At 46.0% G+C, this 19,094-nt stretch overlaps 1 protein-coding gene across 4 annotated transcripts in view; it reads left to right on the top strand.

Moving 5' to 3' along the window:
* Positions 1-3,181: 3,181 nt before the first annotated feature.
* The window catches only part of LOC147303159 (zinc fingers and homeoboxes protein 2-like), a 130,207-nt gene continuing 114,294 nt past the window's right edge, over positions 3,182-19,094 (top strand). For 2 of the 4 annotated variants that reach the window (XM_086279662.1, XM_086279663.1), the window contains exon 1: positions 3,182-3,499. The gene's annotated coding sequence lies outside the window, so the exon portion shown is untranslated. The other 2 variants (XM_086279664.1, XM_086279665.1) reach the window with 2 other exon arrangements.

Here is a 19,094-nt window from a genome sequence, read left to right as displayed (position 1 = left end):
TCTCTCCCAGGGTGTGCCACAGTTTTTCCTGTTTTTTGTGGCTGCATTATTCAAATGCCCACCTGCTTGATGTGAATTGAAACAAAAATAGGTGCTTCCTGTGGTTTTGTTCGGCTCCGCTTGCTCTTTTGGTTTTGGAAGTTGTGGGTCGCCAAAGCGGACGTCTCTCTTTTCTCTGTGTGAAAGGTCACCGTTTCAAACGTGTTGTAGGCACGGGAGGGTCACAGACTGTATATGAAAGATGGCTGTGCCCACTGTGACATCACCAGTTGGTTACTCTGAAGTATTTTGCTGCTGCTGTGTTGTTTTACAGAGCCACAGGTGAGCACATTTGGAGAGAGGGTGAAGTTTACATCCATTGGGAGTCCTCACACATTTGCTTTGATAACTTCCTTCTCAAACAATCACTGTGAATCAGTGATTCAGTGTTAGCATTATGGGGCTCTGTGGGGACTGTTGTGTCTCTGAGGCCTCCAGTGGTCATCGGAGGAACTGCAGTTTTTGGCATTTTGCTGCCTGGTGGAGGCCGAGGGGTTCTATGGAATAACTGAATAATTTTCATTGCTGGAAAATAAATTTGGCTTCAAATCCACAAACTGAGAGGCAGAAGAGCCACGGTGACACTCAGAGGGAAGGAAAAGATGCAGCTGCACGTCCGGCTTTGGCACATCTGTACATTAAGCGTCCGGAAGGTGAAGAAGAGCGCTGTAATCTTTAATAAACGTGAAATGAATGTCTGCGGTGAGAATGGCTCCATCGCAGCAGGAGACAAACGTGTCCTGTTATTTGGTGTTCCAGCCGGACGATTCTTGTCTCCAAAGCTTTTTATCTGCTGAAATTTGTGACACTGACGGTGCTTGATCACTATTTTAAAGACTATTTTGAGCCTTGACTGGTTCAGTTTTTAACTTTTGTTGCTAAGCAATGTTGACCAAAACTCTGCTTATTGGTTAGAGCTGGCACTTTTGCCTGGCAACATTACCTGATTGTGTATTCTGGAGACGCTGGCGAGAGCTTCCAGTTGCAGAAGATGGCGCAGGCTGTGGCATCGATCCTGCTCTGAAGGCCCTCTATTATTTCCAGCAGCTCGTCCTTAAATGCATCTGAACAACACAGCAGAAAAGGGGGCGGGGCCGCGAAATAAGCAGCGTACTTCACGGCACAGGGAATGTGAGTTTTGATAACAACCCGACCGGCAGGCAGACAGCTGCAGCCCTTCACCGGAGAGGACTGAACGGGGGGCAGGCTTAATTAAGAAACCGGCTGACGTGCACGTCCGGGCCTATCGGGGGCGATGCATTTACTGACAATCACCTGGGCTCAGATTTCACTGCATTCAGCTAAACAAACACAGACATTCCTCCCTTATTAACCATCTATATTTACTAAGACGGTGGCTGTGATAAAAACGAAATAAACTGAAATACAGCTGAAACAAAAAACATGCTGTAAGAGAGAGTCCACCTTTTGCAGGGCAGCGCATCAATCAAACTTTATTTATTCATCAGTGCCCACAGTATTCACAGGCACGAGCTGATACTAAGACACAAAATTTGTATTAATTCATGATATTAAAACACAGATAAAAATGTGAGCTAATAAATGTTTCAGTTCTCTGGGTAGTGCAGGTGTCCATCTGCCATAAAGCAGCGTCATGGGTTCAACTCTGCGCTGAGGCCATTTAATTAGTGTCTTTCTCCCAGTTTTCCTGAATTTTCTCCCCTATCGTGGTCTAATAAAGGCTAAAAAAGCCAAAATATATTTAAACAATGGAAGTAAAATATAATAAAATCACAGAAATTCACAAGGAATAGAGGATCTGATATATGATGAATGTTTAATATTAAGATATAGCCAGAAAAATAAAAAAATAAAATTGCATGGATGGGTTGAATAAAACATAGAAAGTCATCTCTGCAGAGGCCTGAGAGGCTGATCATTTAAATGAGCACAATTCATGAGAAATGCAAAGTAAAGTGTAATAATTTTTAAATTATAAAAAAACAATAAAACTGTTAAAAATGCTAATTAACAAGAAACATACTGTATATTAAAAGGTCGAGTAATTCAAGAAAATGATGAAAATTGAAAATTAAATAAACAAAATAAATGAACATCAAAGACGTTAGAATTCAGTTTCTCCTGCAGCTGCTTTTTTATACTTGACCTTTGACCTTATGTATAAGAACGCATTAATAATTTGTTCTTTTAGCCTGAAAAGCGGCCACGCTCTTTCTTTCTGTTTTAAGTGAACAGACTGAGATTTGGCATTAAAATGGTTTTATCAGCACTGATAAGGAGCCAGGAATCAGAGCCGATCATAAACTTACACTCGGGATGTTTGATTGGTGACGTTGGACATATTATCACAGAGGTCAAAGGTCACTAAATCGCCCAAGTCCTCATAAACCGATCGCATAACTCACCTACACATAACCACCGGTGGGAGCAGGCAGGGTGTGCTTCCTAAACCCGCCTGTTGGTGTCGCTGTCCGTCACGTTTTCGCACAAGCGCGAGGGTTCGTCTGCACGTTTATTGCATCTGATCAGGTACGACAAGCCCATTATCAAAATGCACGAGCTCGGTGCAGTGTGGTGATCGTGGATAAACTTTTCCTTCCACTCCCACGCACTCTCGCCCTCCTGATCCCACCGAAACTCCTTTTAAATGAGCCCAGGTTGAACAGGTGGGTGCTGATGCTCCAGCCGCACGTGAGCACGGTGCTGTGAGCGGGTCAGCTCCAGGATCAAACAGGTGTCACAGAAACACCCGAGCGCCGTGGGTTTTGTTCCCGCTCACCTCGCTTTTATTTCAGATTTTACATTTTTATTTACATGTCGTGGGTTCATGAAAGGGAACTTTTGCAACATTTTCTCCGAGTTTAGGAGAATTCACAGAGATCAGAGCTGCACGGTGTCACAATCACGAACATGTCACACACGAGACGGGAACGAGTCCGGTGATGGTGTGTGTGAGCGGGCGTGAGGGTAAGAGTGCAGGAAAGTGGATTAAAATGAGAATAAAGTCGGTGCAGAGGACCACAGGTGTGTGAGTGTGTGTGAGAGAGCGTGTGTGTGGATGTATAGGTGGTGCCTGCCTGCTGCCGGGGTGCTGAGGCTGAGCCGCTGCAGGAGGGGGGCACGCTCGGGGGGTGCATGGCCGCCGCGTGGTCGCGCCTCTCCGCCGTGCCAGAGTCCGGCAGCGTCGCGGTCCAACTTTTCTGTACATTTTCACGTCACCTGGACACCGAACATAAATTTGGCATCCTATGCAAATATATGCTGACGTAAAAGATCATGTGGTTTTTGTCGTCGATCCCCCCTATGAGCAACGAGCAGGCTTTTTTTTCTCCTCTCTACTGTTGTCTTTAGGTTAGCTATGCTACAATCTTTACTGTACCCAGCGCTAGCTATATGCGCCCCGCACCGCTCCACTCTGGATCTCTGGGAATAATCAACTTCCAGCCTGTCGCACCGTGCAGCCACAGACTCCACACAGGTAGGACACGAGGGAAACTTCTCGTTTTTTTACTCGCGGGGATAAATTTTGACCAAAGTGACCGCAAAAGTGAAGTTATTAAAGCGGCTTGGTTGCAGGCAGACTAGCCGCCTGGCTCCCTCTCTCTGCCCAGGCTGCTGCTGTTGCTGCTGCTAGCGACCGTCCCCCTCCATCACAGCCTCTCGGAGTGGGAACCACGGCGCTCTCACCCCGCGGATCTCCTCGGCAGCCCGGCTGGGATGGAAATACTTAGACACCTGGCTGTCAGGTAACTTTAGTTGCGGGGTGACTGCTCTCCGGGTGTATTTGAGGATAGTTGTGAGACAAGTGAATGTCACCCGGTTCGCGTTGTTTTTTTTTTCTTCTAGTAGCCAACTTTTGCCGTCCCCCCTCCACCCCCGGTGAAAGTGCACATAATAAATTTATTAGCCATTGGGGCTAGCCGTTAGCCAGTTAGCCCCTGCTAATGACGGGCGACCCGGCGGAGCTAAGAGCTTTAGCTTTAGCCGTTCCCCGCACACAGCAGCGGGAAACGTGGCTGCCCGTCTCTGGATGTTGTGCTTTCATGTCGGGAAACGCATTTGTTTTGGCTGCCTCCCCCTCCTCTCTCCCGTCTTCCCCTCGGAGTTACAGCGCTGCTCCGCGGACCCGAGTGGAGGATAAATCCGCTTTTTGTCGGCGCCTCGGTCTCCGCGGAGCCGATGACAGTGCGGTTAAAGAGTCGGCTCAAGTGTTGTTGTTGCCCGCTGTAGGTTAGGTTCAAACGGGGCTAGCTAGCAGACAGCCAGTCTGGCTGGTTGGGTCATCTGAGGTGAAGCCTCCGTCAGCGGGGTGCACAGAAATACGCTGCCTGTTTGCGGAGAGCCGCTTCCCGCTGCTTTACCGACACTTTCCCAGGTTTTCCGCTTTATACTTGCCTTTCACCGAACTGTCTTTACCGTTAGATCGTCTTTTCGGGCTGTTTTCACCGCCGATGAGCGAACTGTTTGGCGGTCGCATGTTGAAGCGAACTGCCGTTTACTTTGGTATTAAACAGTTTTCCGCTCGGTGCTTTAAACGTGTTCAAATGTGAGGCTGAAGTAGTTTAAGAGGGGCTTTTGGGCCGGGCCGGTTCCGAGGACGGGTTGCCTGTTTGGTGGACAGACGCTGACTTCGTGCCAGTTAATAGCAGACTGGTTTTCTACTGGTTTCAGGCTGCCAGAATCCACAGCGCTCGGCTTTTCCACGGGAAACGCCGTCAGTGTTTGTTTTTTTTGCACAATTGTGTTTTTAAACTGCATTTATAAGGATCCGCGTTGATATTGAACTGCTTTTACTCCGGTTAAGCAGAAATGTGTGCGTTTTTTGCATAATTTTGCAAATACGCGCTCGGTGTATTTACATCCAGCGCCGTGTGTTTGCTGACAGACTGGGTCACTGCTGCCGCCCGACCGTGCGGGGAAACCGGCTTTATTAGCGCCCGTTTACTCACCGGGACTGCCTGCATGCCCCGTATGTGACACGGCCAGGAGGGTATCCACATGAGGGGCGTGGGGTGGCACCAGCCCCCCTCAAATATCAGTGCCTCGCCCCCACAGGTCCTGCGGTCTAATGTAACTTAGTGCATTTACTCAGATACTTTACTTGAGTGCACATTTAATAAACTTTCAATTTATTTAACGATTTCTCCTTAAAAAAAATCTCAGAATGAGCCTTTGCAGGATTTACTGCACTTGCAATCAAGGCACAGAGTTCCCCTTTTAACCTTAGTTAACAGAAAATTGGGATGTTTGATTATTAAAAATTAATTGTAAGCTTGGGAAAATTAAACCACACTTAAAAAATACTGTTTAAAAGTATTTTTTTTAAAGAAAGATGTTTGTTGGTGGGTTTTATATAAAACCAAACAGCTATATTTTGGATGCTTGTGTTGCACTTTGTGCTCTAGGCTTTGTTTTAAAGCTTCAGAGGGCTGCTGCAGATTTTAAAATATAAATCTACTCATATTTGGTGCTATAATATTTTGAATAACACCCCCAGCAGCATATAGGTACAGAAAATCATATCCAGCTGCAACATTAAAGTCTGCACACCATTATGATCTAATATTATGATGCATGTCGTTCAGCACAGTGAGTGGTCTGTATGTAGGTACTGGGAGTATATTTTGCAGTGTAATTTAAGGCTTTTCATACTGGTTTTGCTTCTTTGCACACTAGTTTTCTTCCTTTAAAATAAATGTCTGTATCATGGCTCAGGACTGAACATGAGTGTGAAATATTTTTATTTCCTTTGTGCCCCCCATTCGAAAAAAGTCCCGCGTACGCCCGTGGACGTGGCAGCTGTTCCTTCTTCTTGTAGTCAAACTTCTCCAAGTTCGCCCAGCCTGTGTTCACGATGTTCCCCGACCTAATTTCCTACCCCAAGCCCTGTTACATAAAATCATGAATAATTGGATGCAGCCGGCTCGCATGCCGCTTCAGACCTAACGCGGTGACGTGGTTGGAAATCAAAAAGCCATTTTGACCTGTGACCCCCTTCCCCCCGCCCCATGGCCCCCCTTCAGTTGAGAAATATCTCTAAAAAGGCGTAGTTGTGTTTGTTTTGCAGCTTTCCCTGCTGTCCTCATGTGACTCCCTGCAGTCTGAAGGACGTACAGGAGGAAGATTTCTGTCAGGCTTAGGCGAACAGGTGTGTAAACTGAATTTGGGCAGGTTTCACCCTCCACCACATCCCTGACAGTGTGACTGAAGTGTGTCTTGGCTCTTGGAAATCATTGGAGAGGCTCGTATTTGGCAGCGGCTCCTCCTCTTCCTCCTTCCTCTATACTGCCCGGTGACAGCCTTAAAATCCACCTCCTCCCCGCCGCTGCACCGTGCGCTCCCGCTGAAAGTGTGTCAGGATTTTTTCTCCTTTTCTTTTTTTTAATATTATCTCCCTCTCGCCTGTTCTGGTTCATAATCACATTTCCTTTTCCATTGACCGACTTTTTTTGTCTCATATTTTGCCGCTATTGTATCTGCGCCGTGTCAGGCTTTTTAATCCTATGATATGGATGCAGGGATCAGTCAGTCATGCTGCCAGTCTCCGAATCAGAGCACGCTCGCTTGCTCTCTGGCTGCTATTTATTTGTCACAAGCGCCAACACACACACAGGCGCACACACAGCACGCAGCTTTGGTGCGCTTTCCCTTCCTCACTACTACTCTCGCGTCTCTCACACACACACGCGCACACACACTTTCGCTTTTCCTCTTCCTGCCCTGACACGCTGCTTTTTCTCTTTGACACACACATTTTGCCGCTTCCTGGGAAGTGCAGCTGTGATTTGCTGTTGCCACCTGACCTGTCACCCCAGTCCCCCCCCCACACACACACACAGACACACACACACGCAGCCATAGTGTGCTTTATTTCACCGTTTTCACTGCTCACATCATTGGTTTTTTATTGCAGAAAATTGCTGCTCCACTCGTGTGTTTTCATTATTTGTAGCGATAGAAAAGGACCCCTTTCTGTGTGTGTCTGTGTGTGTGTGTTGCCCTCAGTGGCATTCAGTCGTGACAGCTCACACACACACTATGCAGCACTCTTTGTCGCTCTGTCAAACTGCTATTTATTTCACGCACATGCACACACACACATGCAGAAAGCATGCATGACAGCTGCATCTTTGCACACACACACATTCAGTCACTCCTTTTTTTGCTCTTGTGGCGCACACACATTTGTAGTTTGGGTGCTTTATGAAATAGTAAGAGGGTGTGTGTGTGTTTGGGAAAGAGTACGAGCATGCCAGGTTGTGCGTGAGTGAAGTGGGGGTGATTTTCTGTGAGTCACTGCGTGTGTGTGTGTTACTGTCCACTCCTGCCTCACTGCTGGAGCTCTTCACAGGGAAACACACACACACACACACACACACACACACACACACACACACACAGCGGGTGCATTGGATGTGCGCTGCTGCTGCTGCTGCTGTTGGATCAAACCCACGTTCCACGTCGACTTGGAGGCTTTTCAGAGGTTGAAGTTTGAGCGCGAGCACCGGGATCCCCATTCGATCAGATTTAACTCCAGACCAGAGATGAAGCTCCTTCTTTTAATAATCTTTTATTCCTCATTTCTTGGTGCTAAAGCGGAAATCTCGCCCAAGGATTTTATGTCTTGGTAATTTTTTTCCCTCGTACAGAAATTAAAAGTGATATTTTTTTGCAGCTTTTTTTTCTGCTGTGCAAACATTCGTGCGCTGCAGTGAAGGCTTTCATTACTCGCCATGAAATGTATTTTTAAAAGTTGTGTGTGTGAAAAGTCCCACTGCTGTTTGTTCCAGCTGTGGAAAGGCTTTCAGCCAAATACGGTCATTTTTCAGCTCAGACCTGCTACTTTAGTAAAACATTAATTCCTACCTTTGAACTCGCGGGTGCTCATTTTCACAACTTAAGTCCATTTTTACACCTGCTTTCCCTCCGGAAACACATCTTTATACGTCTCCTGATCTTGTAAATCACCTGCAGACGGCAAAGCTTGTGTAGTTATTAGGGCTAAACTGACAAAGCAGCCAGGCTGATTCATTGGTCGATAATTGCTCGGTGCAGCTTGATCATACCTGTATATTCAGCTGACAGGTACAGAGGATGTAAGGAAATGTCATGCTGTGCTTGGGCTTCCAGCTCTGCCCCATAAAGCTGGAAATTCGCTGACTAAAGTCGGGTTATTTAGTGTCTGGAGACGGTGGCCATTTTTTCTGGGCTGTCTGTGCTAAGACTTCCTGTTCTGTGAAACAGTCACATGTAGAGATGTTTGCAAAGCTAAAAAGAAGCGAAGCTGTCCTTTCTGTTAGTGTGTTCTGTCTTCTGCTCTCAACATGGGCCGTTTACCTGCTTCCATTCAATCCTGCTCGGTGATGACTGGTCATCTAAATACTTGGCACCAATCAGACAGAGACAATGGCTGAAGGTTTCACTGCAGTTTGGCGTTTGAGCTCTCCGAATGAACCAATGCACAGGTGAATTGAGGCCCTGAAGGCTTTCGGTACCAAAGAATTTTTGTCCCTTTTGTCCTGCAGTTCCGTATTCAGTATTCAAAGGTTTAAACCAGGCTCCCCACTTTTGCCTCAGAGCAGAATATTTTGGGAAATAGTGGTTACTAATTTATCTGAAAGACGACGTGACCGCTGGGAAGAGTTTGGCTGTTCCTCAAAGATCCTGTATTATCCTACATTTTACCAATCCAACATCGGGTAGTGTGTTGTTCTTCTGCTCTAGTGTTTAATGGTAGCTGAGAAACTGGTCAGAGGTGCATTTCCTACCAACACTAACATGTTAGATCCGGTAAAATTAGAAAAATGTGGACTACTTAAAATTAATAACTGCTTTTACACAAAATCCAAACTAGCTACCTGCAGCAGCTGGGGTTCAAAGTGTGTGCTCACATTGGGATCGGATTGGTGGGACGTCAGTGAGCATGCTCTCAAATAACATCTACAGTATTTCCACAGTATTTAGTCTTCAGTGTGTAGCCAGGCAGGAAGTTTTAACATGTGAAAAACTGCATTACAGCGTGAAAGAGTCTTAAACCTGCATACTTTCAAACAGCCAGCAGGGGGCGACTCCTGTGGTTGCTGAAAGATGTCGGATTTCGTATACGTCAATTAGGGCTGCCACGATTAGTCGACTAGTCACGATTACGTCGACTATCAAAATCGTCGACGGCTGATTTAATAGTCGACGCGTCGTTTGAAGCTTTGTAAGATCCCAAAAGCAGGAATGAGTAGTAGGATTTAAGAGTGTAATAACGGACTGAAACAGAAGATGGCAGCACTGCATGTACAAGGATGCCAGCTGCCGTTAAACCCCGAAGAAGAAGAAACTGTGTCCCAGAATTCATAGCGCGGCCCAGCGCAGTTGTCAACAATGGCGGCAGCTAGTTAGTTTTAATGTTACTCTTATTATTCTTTCTGGGTCACAAAATAAACGTTTAACATATTTTCAGGCGAGAATGTAGCTGTGTAAACCTCAAATATCTGCTCAGTTTATCAGGACACCGCATATTTTCAAAAGCGCTCCGACGTTTTCGGAGGCGTCTGTTACCCACTAGCTCGATAGCTAGCCGGGGGCCATGAGAGCACCGGACTCCCGGCAGATCGTTTTCAAACCCACCGCCTTACTCAGGTTAAACATATGCAAGTCACTTAGATAACTTAAAAATGTTATTGTTTGGCTTTTTTCAGTATTTTATTTGTTCCTGAGTAAATCGGCTGAGTTTATTAAACTCCACCGAAACAATCTGCACATTTAATTAGAATTCAATTAACTATCATCTTGTCTTTATTTTTAGTTAGCACAGACCTTAAACACTTAAAGCTGTAAGCTAATGATAGTTATATAAGAGCAGATGCTGCTGGTGCAATAAGCTGTACTTTTACGTTCAATGGATGATGATCTGATTAGTCGACTAATCGCAAAAATAATCGGTGACTAGTCGACTATCAAAATAATCGTTTGTGGCAGCCCTAACGTCAATGAGGAAAAAGAGCTTGCTGCTCGCTTGACTTCTTGCTTGAATTTTCCGGATGTCTTTAAGGTTTTGATCATTTTGTGCATTTTGATGTAATTAGAAAAACAATTTTAATTACGTTCCGTTAAAACGAGCCACGGTCTCAGCGTCTCCGGCAGGAACAGACTCGCTGTTGTGTTTGTATCGAGACTCTCACCCGTGTGCTGTTGTTGAGTTGGTGTGTGTTTTGTCCACATGTGATCAAACACGCTCCGTCCGTCGGGTCTCAGTCACATCCACTTCTCGCTGCAGTCGGTGCTTTTGGCGCCGTCTGCTCAGAGTAGCGCTTATTAGTGGCAGTTTTTTTCCTTTTCTTTTTTTGAAAGGCAATTGAAGAAATATTAAAAGACCCGGTGAGAGCTGAATTACTTTCACCTGCGCTGAATCCAGGAAACCTCAAGGCGGACTGGTCACAGAAATGAAAACATCCTTTAGGCACAATGCTTTGAGTCAACTTTGTTACAGAGTTGACCTCCGGTGTATTGTCTCTGTGGAGGGCTGTGTGTAATTGGTGCTTTTATTTCCATTCTGGCGACGACCTTGTTGGGTTGAAGCCGGTCGCTCGACTACATAAAGGTTTTTTTAGGAGTCGTCGTCCATGTTGTAAAGTGGCTGAGAAGTGTCTTTTTCTGGTGCTAATGAAAGAAAACGTTGATTTGTGAGTGTTTTTCTCTGGCGGTCTTCTTACAGCGGCGCCGCTGACGTTTGCGTTTTTCTGGAAATGTTCCTTTCACTGTTTTCACGGCGACGTCCTCATTGTTCATCCCGCCTGAAACGCGCGACCTCTGAGAGACGGCCAGCGCTCGTCAATGAGTAAACGGCCGGCATTCTTCAATGACTGAAGACTAGTGAGATGTGGTCAGTGATTCAGAGCAGTGGAAGCAGGTTATCCTGCATGATTCAGCTCAAAGTCACTGATGATATTCAGAGGCTTTGGTTTTGGTCTTCCCCCAAAGGAAAATCATCAGGACTGTAATAAAAATACTTTTAACCAGACTTTTTCGAGCGCGCTTTCATCGCCTTTCATTCTTTTGTCACTGATTACCGCTATAACCAAACGCATACTGATTGTTCTTATGTGTATAGTCCCCCCAAAGGCCCAGTTTGAGCCAGGATAACCCTGATATTACTGATTTAATATCACCCAGACCAAGTCTGATGTGTCTAATGAACTCATCGTGCAAAAGGTCTGTTTTATTTTACAGGATAACTTTTAAAAAGGCCCGTCGAGTGTGTAAAGCTGCACCGGCGGCTCAGAGCTGAAGCTGCATAGAGATGTAAGCTGTCTCCGACACCTGTGTGGTGCAGACGGGGCTGAAAATATATCTATTGATTATTTATTTGCCTCTTTCATTCCTGCACCTCTGCTCCTGCCTCGGTAAAGCTATGTGATCAGCACAGCTTCTTTTGTCTGTTTTAGCAGAAAATTCAGCTTGACGAACTCAGAGAAAACTGAGTTCGTCAAGCTGAATTTTCGGACACTCGGCGGAACGATGAAGATTCAGCAGAGGAAGAAGACGTGCCGTTTAGATGCTGATCTGAATATGTTGATTTAAAACTGTGAAATTACACACAGGCTTTGGTGGAGGGTGCGTTATTCGAGTGCCTGTGTTGGCAAATCTAAAAACTTGCGACCAAGTCTTACCTACTGATGATATCTGTAATAGTTATGAGGAACAGCTGGATGTTAAGGATTCACTGGTGTGTTGGACAATATTGGCTCGATCTTTGGCAGATACAGACATCAGCAATAAACCGCAAATGAATCTGCAAATATCGCCCCGCAGATTAGATGACATTTGTTCAAGTCAGTTTTGTGTTTTATTTATTTATTTTTATCTGTTGTGTCAGAAATGAGAAAAAAAAACAAACTGTGAACAGCGTCAACCAAATTTTTATTTTAAACATCTGTTCTGTTGTAGAATGTCACGATTTGTGCATCTCTAATGAGCAGTTACCGGAGACGATCATATTTTTGAATACTGAACAGTCGTTTATCTGTAAAGACTGAAGCATTTATGCACCGAAAAATAGAAATTTCCTCTTGTTTTTACCAGCGTCTGCTGCGATGCTCCCGGTGGCTCATTTAGTAGTTTGTTTTTGGTTTTTTAAACATGAAAAACAGACGTGTTTAAAAGTCAGAGAAAACCCAGAAACAGTAAAAAGTGAGCCCGGTCTGACGGTCGAGGGTAAAGAAGTCCTGGAGAAACGTGTGCTAGCACCAACCTGCATCTTCATCGGCAGCGCAGTGACTGACTGGCTGTTCTCAGGCTCTTCCTCGTCTGATTACTAATCAATATAAAAACACTGATGTGTCTTTAGTGCTGAGAAGTGGGTATACGAACAGAGTATTAATAGCAGCGCAGCTTCCTGCGGTCTGCACGCAGCTTCACAGGCTTTTCCACACTGCCAAGAATAACTCGGGGAAACACTGAATACTTGTAATTGTTTGAAGTTTTTGGCAGGACGAGGCCAAATTCTCAGATATTGAAAACTGGCACAAAAAAGCAGATTCGCTCCAAAAATATCAGCGATGGAAAAACTGGAATGGGTCAAACCAAGAAAGCAGAGCGGGCTCGTTCTTCTGAGGTCTACTGTACATGCTAATGACGCTCGCCCAAAAATATAATAATGTATGCAGGGAGAAAATCAGACCGCAGAGACGTGACAGAACCAAAGAAGAAGGAGAAATGCAAATGACTTATTTTTCCAGATGAGAAAAGACGGCGAGCTTGTCAGCTGTGAGCCCTGTAAGTAATTAATATTAATGTAACATGAAAATAAACCAGACTTCACTCGTGTCTGGAGCAGGATGGGCGGTATAGAAAGCTGGCGTGGGTCCGGCCCGGCGGGGAGTCACGTGACTGATAAACAGCGCCCCGTCCTCCACGTGACGACGACGATGAAGCGTGAGCCGATCGCTGACAAACGTGTCGCCTTGTTTCTGAGCCGGAGCTGCAGCTCTGCCTCTGGGCCGATCGGTTTCATGTTGACCTGCAGCTCGGTCCCGCCCACTGCTCTGTCGACAGCATCTGAAACGGCTCCTGAGGGAGGTCACGTGACGGAGGAAAAAAGAAACTGTTTATTACAAAGTGAAATGTTCACACGCTTTCTGGGAGCGGAGCTTCTGTGAACTATTGACTGATCAGAAAGTTGCCATCGGGTCACTGCTCCGTCCAGCCCGGGCATTAGCAGCGCCGTGACGCTGCTCTCACAAACATGCATGACTTCAGTTTAGTGATCAGGAAACTTTATTTTCGTCCTGCTGGACACACAGATCAATGTGCAGTGAGACTAAAGGCTTGCAGTATGGAAATATTAAAGGGCTGCAGACGGCTCTCTGCTTGTACTCCCTCCATTAGATCCATGAATTCATTAGATTAAATCATCTCAGGCTTAATCTGATCATGTTTTGTCGAGTCCTGAGTCAAAACTAGTTTTCTTTCCTTAAACACAGCACAAAGTAAAAGTTGTGTATTTTAGATGTAGATAAACCCGCTCGGCTACGTTTGTGCTGCAGTCACAGGAGATGTGAAACTTGTATCTGAGCAACCAGTCGCGCTCGATGAAAATGACGATCACTGTGCAAACAAAGTTATTTATTTCGTTATTATTCGTTTTCCTCCCAGTGTGACTGAGAGGTTTGGGGTTAAACACGCCCTGTGTCAACAGTGACTGCCCTACAGACCCGACCTCTCACCTTGTCTCTTATTTCAGGCACAGAGGGACTCAATATCCTAAAAATAACTCTAAAGGGGTTCCCAGGGTGTTCCTGCATTAGACGACACACATACTGGTTTTTAGGATCTATGTTTTGAAGCCTCAGTTTTGGTGTTCGGCCTCTCAGGCGTTAGCTTTTAGGAGCCACATTAACAACAGAGCAGCGTTAGCCGCTAAGGCTAATACAGTGGAAACTTACGAAATTAATTCGTTCCCGAGGGTCTTTCGTAAGTCGAAGCACCCATCGCGCCTTTTCAGTGAGGCGATGCTGAACGATAGGCTATAGGCTAATTGCTAACTAGAACAACAAAGCGTCCTTCAATTGGAACAGCGAAGCGCAATTACGGGGTTGTCACATGATTCAGAAAGCATTGTGGGCATTGTAGGCTCAGCCAATCGGAGCCAGTGGATTTCGTTACTCGGGCATTTTGCCGTAACACGGGCAGAAATCTTGCCGTTCAGCGCCTTCGTAACTTTAATTTTTCGTGAAATGGGGTATTCGTAAGTTGGGGTTCCACTGTATAATCACAGAAATCTAAACCTGCTGATGAGCGCTGACTGACAGGCTGATAATATAATCACCCCCAAAACATCCACCTGACAGTAAACTGGCCACGCCCCTAATTAGTCAAACAGGTGAGCTTTTAAACATGTGTGTTTATGGTGTTTTCACTCATCTTCCTATCAGAGTCCACGCTGGCAGGAACACCTGCTGCTGCTGTCGGTAACAACATCTGGGCCGAACGAACATCTGGAAACATCCAGTGATCTCTGGCTTTAAGTTGTTGTTCTTGGTAGCTTTACATTAACTCGTGGTGGCAACACCACGAGTTAATGTTTACAGCTAAAACTGATAGAATCTGATTATGCGGAGCGGACGCTCGGCCCGGCGGGTGGAGTTGGTGTTAAAGTGGCTGCAGCTGTAGCGGAGCAAACCTGCATCAAACTTCTCATCCGGAGATCTTATCCAAACCGCTGCAGGTCCTTCTTTCCGAGGAAGCGCATTATCTGAAATATATGCAGGGCCGAGTGTGCGCGAGTGTGTCATTTTGTCATTTTGACATAATTTACTGAACAGCCTTTTTAAAGAAGTCGCCAAATTTGTTTCTGTTTTATGCCATCAATCATCCGGTGAAAGTAGGTGTCACTTTTGTTTTCGGCTATCTCATTTTTTAGAGCGAAAACACTTCAAAAACAGACGCCGTGCGTTTGTTACCGCTGCTTATATTATTTAGATTTGCTTCTTTCTTCCTTCTTAAACCTCCAAGAAGTCATTTTTATTCATGAAGGGAGAAAAGAATGCTTATTTTCTCATTAAAGCCTGCAGTGTGTGTGCGTTTCTCAATTACTCAACACATGAGTGACCAGCAGCACTGATGGGCTCATCAGACAAAAAAACGTCTTAGATTAGCTCCCCCCACACCCCACCCCCCAGCCCAGAGCTGTGATTTGTTGAAGGCCCCCCCTCCCCTCCTCCCTGCCTCTGCATCGTTAATTTGAACCTTGTTTCAAACATTTATCCAGAAAAAGCTCGCTGAGCACAGTTTCTCCTTTTCCATCACCGGCCTCATTGATATTCATATGTTTCCCCGCGCTCGCACCTGGGGGCCGCGGGCTCGTGCCGCAGCGAGGTGCTGCCCTGCTCGGCAGAACTTCAGCAGTGCTTTTCTTTGTTTTTGAATTTCTGCGCTGCGGCGACGGTTTCCAGCGTTTCCTGATCTTCCCAGCTGCTCGGCAGTCGCGGCCAGCAACTTTCCAGGCGCGAGGCCGTTTGTGCGAGTCGGCCTCGGCCCGTTTTCTGCTCTTTGTCTCTGTTTCTGTTTGACAGCAACTCCTCAGCTGAGCCTCGCGCTGCTGCAACAAAGTGAAAAACTCTGCTGCAGCAGGCCGGCGGCGAGCGAGCGTCTCTGCTCAGACGCGTTCACTCAAACTGAGAGCTGATGATGCTCGGACACGTACGCTTACAGCGGGCACGCCGCTTTATCAGGTATGGACTCTGACCATGCTGGGGCGGGGTGCACCTCCTTCATCGCCCAGTTTGAGCCTCAGACTGTGCTTCATCGCTCTCCACCAGCTTTGTCGCCCCCCCCCCCCGTCTTTATTTCTCTTTTAAACATTCAAAGCAGATCAAGATCCGCTATCTTAGTTTAATTGGTCACATGATTATGACAAACATGCGTCATCGTTTTAGAAACTGTTTTCGCCGTCCACACTGCCACACGAAAGCACTGTTTCCAAATCTATGCGTTTGTGAGAGCGTTTTCAAAACGCTGCGTTTTCCATGAGTGAAAACGGCGTCTCAGCGTGGACGGGAGAAAGCGATGTGTTTTCAAACATGAGTGTGGACGTAGCCTGAAGCTCAGTATCAGGATCTGTGTTGCTTTTCAACACACTCGTTTAGCTCGAGCAGAGTAAAAGGAGGATTATTAACCAAAGCGTCGACCTTCAGGTCACTGAGTGTCGGCCCCGGGTCGGCCTCTTTCCCATGTGGTTATAATGTTTAAAGTTAAAGCAGTTAAAGTTGAACACCTTGGTGTGGAGGGCTGAACATTAACCGGTTCCTCGTCAGTGGTCTGCACGCCTCTGAGGTGGAACGTGGAGCTCGTAGCTCTGCATGCAGGGAGGCGGGTCCAGGTGCCGTCCAGGCCGGGTCTCGGTCCTGAACATCAGCGAGTTCGTATGTGCCTGCAGACGACTGCCGCTCTGCAGACTGTTGTTCCTGTTTAAACATGTGCAAGCTGGACAGAACGTGGCCGCTCACTGGTGTTTGGGGATGGGGAACATAAAAATAGTGCATTACTTAAAATATTCCGTTCATTGTCTGCAGAGGTGGGACCGGGAATCGAACCGTTAACCTCTGCAGCTGCGTGTTGTTTAGGCAGGGTTGGAAAATGAAGATCTCACATGAATGGAGAGCAAAGCTGGTCTGCGGTGCTTCTGGAGCTGCCGGTTCCTCGGACACGCGTTGCGGGCGGAGTAAAGAGGAATTAATCACCAGGTCTTCTACAGGCTTGTGAAACGTCGTCGGGCCAAGAGGATCAAACTCTGGTCTAACATTATTTCCCAGTGATTGCAGGGACGAAAGCTTCCGGCATCGCGTCATGATCGCAGAAGAAGAAGTAACATGTTTTCCCAAAACTCCAGCAGCTAAAACCGTGTTCGGCTGTTGTTTGTTTTTTAATAAATAATGAAAAACTTGCAGAAGCGTTGGACACCCAAAGATCTGCAGAACAAAGACAGAACTCGGGATGTTTCCCCTTTAAACAAAGCTCCGTCCCATCTTCAGATAATCAAATAATCTCTGTAATTATTGAATTAATCCCCACTAATTATTCAGAGCTCCTTTATTATTAATTGTAATAAATCCAAAAAGCATTTTGTCCATAAAATATCACAATAAATTAGCAGCATTATGACTATTATCCTCCTAATGTTTGTCTTTTTATTACCTGGTAAACAAGTAAAAGAAGAGAAAGTGAATGTTGGCTGGGCTGATTACCTGTGGGACGTGTTCCTCGTTCAGCTGTGGTGTTCTTTTGATTTATTTGCATTTTGTTGCGTCTTTGCTGCCAGTTTGGAGGAGGCCAACTGGCACCCAACATGCTGCTCCCCCCTTTTATTTCCCAGACGAGTTTTGGCCTAAATTGCTGGGAATTAGAAATGAATCCTAGACGATGATAATAATGGTGATAATATTGATAACAGGAGTAAATCTGGTGAGGATAGGTCTGCGCCTCTTAGATTAATTCAGCCCTTTTTGTTTGAAGTTGGTAAGACAGCAGAGCTCAGCCTGCTTTGTGTTGGTGTTTAATGTGGAAGCTCTCAGCGTAATAAGATTATTATTTACATATCATAACTCAGCCCCTCTTATCCCATTAAATAACAGCAGAAACATTTCACTCGAGTGGCACAGCTGTTTCTTTTACACGCCGTCCTGCAGGATGAACTCGATAAAAAGAAAGTTCCAGTTTTGGAGACGTTTGCACCGACTGAATTTGCTCCTCAGGAATCACAGGAATCTGGATCCTGTGGGATTCGGTGTAAACGGGAAATGGTTTACAGCTGCAGCACTGTGAGACCAAAGCTCTCCTTTGAAGACTTTTATTGAGAAAATCTGCAAATCGGGAGCCCCGAACTTCCAGCATTACAGCAAAGGGAAAACTGCTCTGAGCTACAACCGACCAATCAGAGCAGCTCAGGTGGGTTTGCAAATGGGAGGAGTGGGACATAATGTCTGTATTACCAGAGTCGAGGTGGACGCTACTTGTAAAATTTCTATAATATTTCTGCTCGTAAATGGCTCGTAGTGAAAGCATTTTGGGGAATCGTAAAGTTTCCCGATGGAAAGGCTGCAGTCATAGCGAGGAGCTGCTGAACGATGTGAGTGGATATTGATGCATGACGTGGCCCGTATCTCAGCCCGGAGGTGTGACGGTGTGAACCGCCGCGGCTCTGCTGGCGCCATTCTCTTTAGATTTAAAAAAGCAGGTTAAAAAAATTGCTTATTGCGACTCCAGGCTCAGGCCCAGAGTGGGGTATTTGAAGCCCCTCCCACAGACCAGAGACGCGCATGTTGGTTTAATTGGCTGTAGGTGTGAATGATGGTCTGTGTTAGACTGTGATAGGCTCCACCCCCCTGCGACCCTGATAATGAGAAGCTGGAAGGACGGTATAAAACAAAATAAAGAAGTGTTGTTAAAGCAGTTGAAGGTTTTTTATGTTCTTGGAGTGAAAATCTTTTTCTCTGGATAGTTTTTCTTTCCAACAAATATGTTTTGAAATAGTCTCCGTGTTTAAGCAGCCAGCGGTCCTGAAAACGACTCTCAGTAGAAGCAGTAGGGAAAAAGCGATGATTGCTCCATGATGATGTGCGCCGACTCTTAAGAGCTGGTGATGCATCCATCCAGCCTGCACTGTCTTTTAAAACCTGATTGGTAGAGCTACTTTACTTTTGCCCTCTGATGTACCCCAGCATCAGGAGAGTCTTCAGAATAGACATTACTCACTCTTAACTCTCAACAAACCCCGCTGCCGAGGCCGCCATCGCACCGAAACGCGCTCAATGCGATACTCCCCGACGGAGGCTTATTCGTCTCACATGAAAGAATCCATTTCAGACGCAGCGATGAAGACGTTCCTCCACTCAGCAAACTGTCCCGTCTACATTTTTGGAAGGAAAGTTGTTGCAAAGATGAAAATAATATCAGGGGATTCAAAGTCGAAAAACGATGCCGCGATCGATGAGAGTACACCTGAGCTGCAGGATCCCCGATAAGATCCGTCCGTCAACAGAAATGGATCGAATGCGAGCGGGATCGGACGGCCGCTGAGAGGACAA

The sequence above is a fragment of the Aulonocara sp. 'chitande type north' Nkhata Bay genome, linkage group LG22 (genome assembly GCF_057382095.1).
Source record: "Aulonocara sp. 'chitande type north' Nkhata Bay isolate Kocher_YH1m ecotype deep benthic linkage group LG22, A_spYH_male_GT1.1, whole genome shotgun sequence".
Lineage (NCBI taxonomy): Eukaryota > Metazoa > Chordata > Actinopteri > Cichliformes > Cichlidae > Aulonocara > Aulonocara sp. 'chitande type north' Nkhata Bay.
Note: the sequence above shows the minus strand (reverse complement) of the source record. Positions and strands in the feature narration are given on the sequence as shown.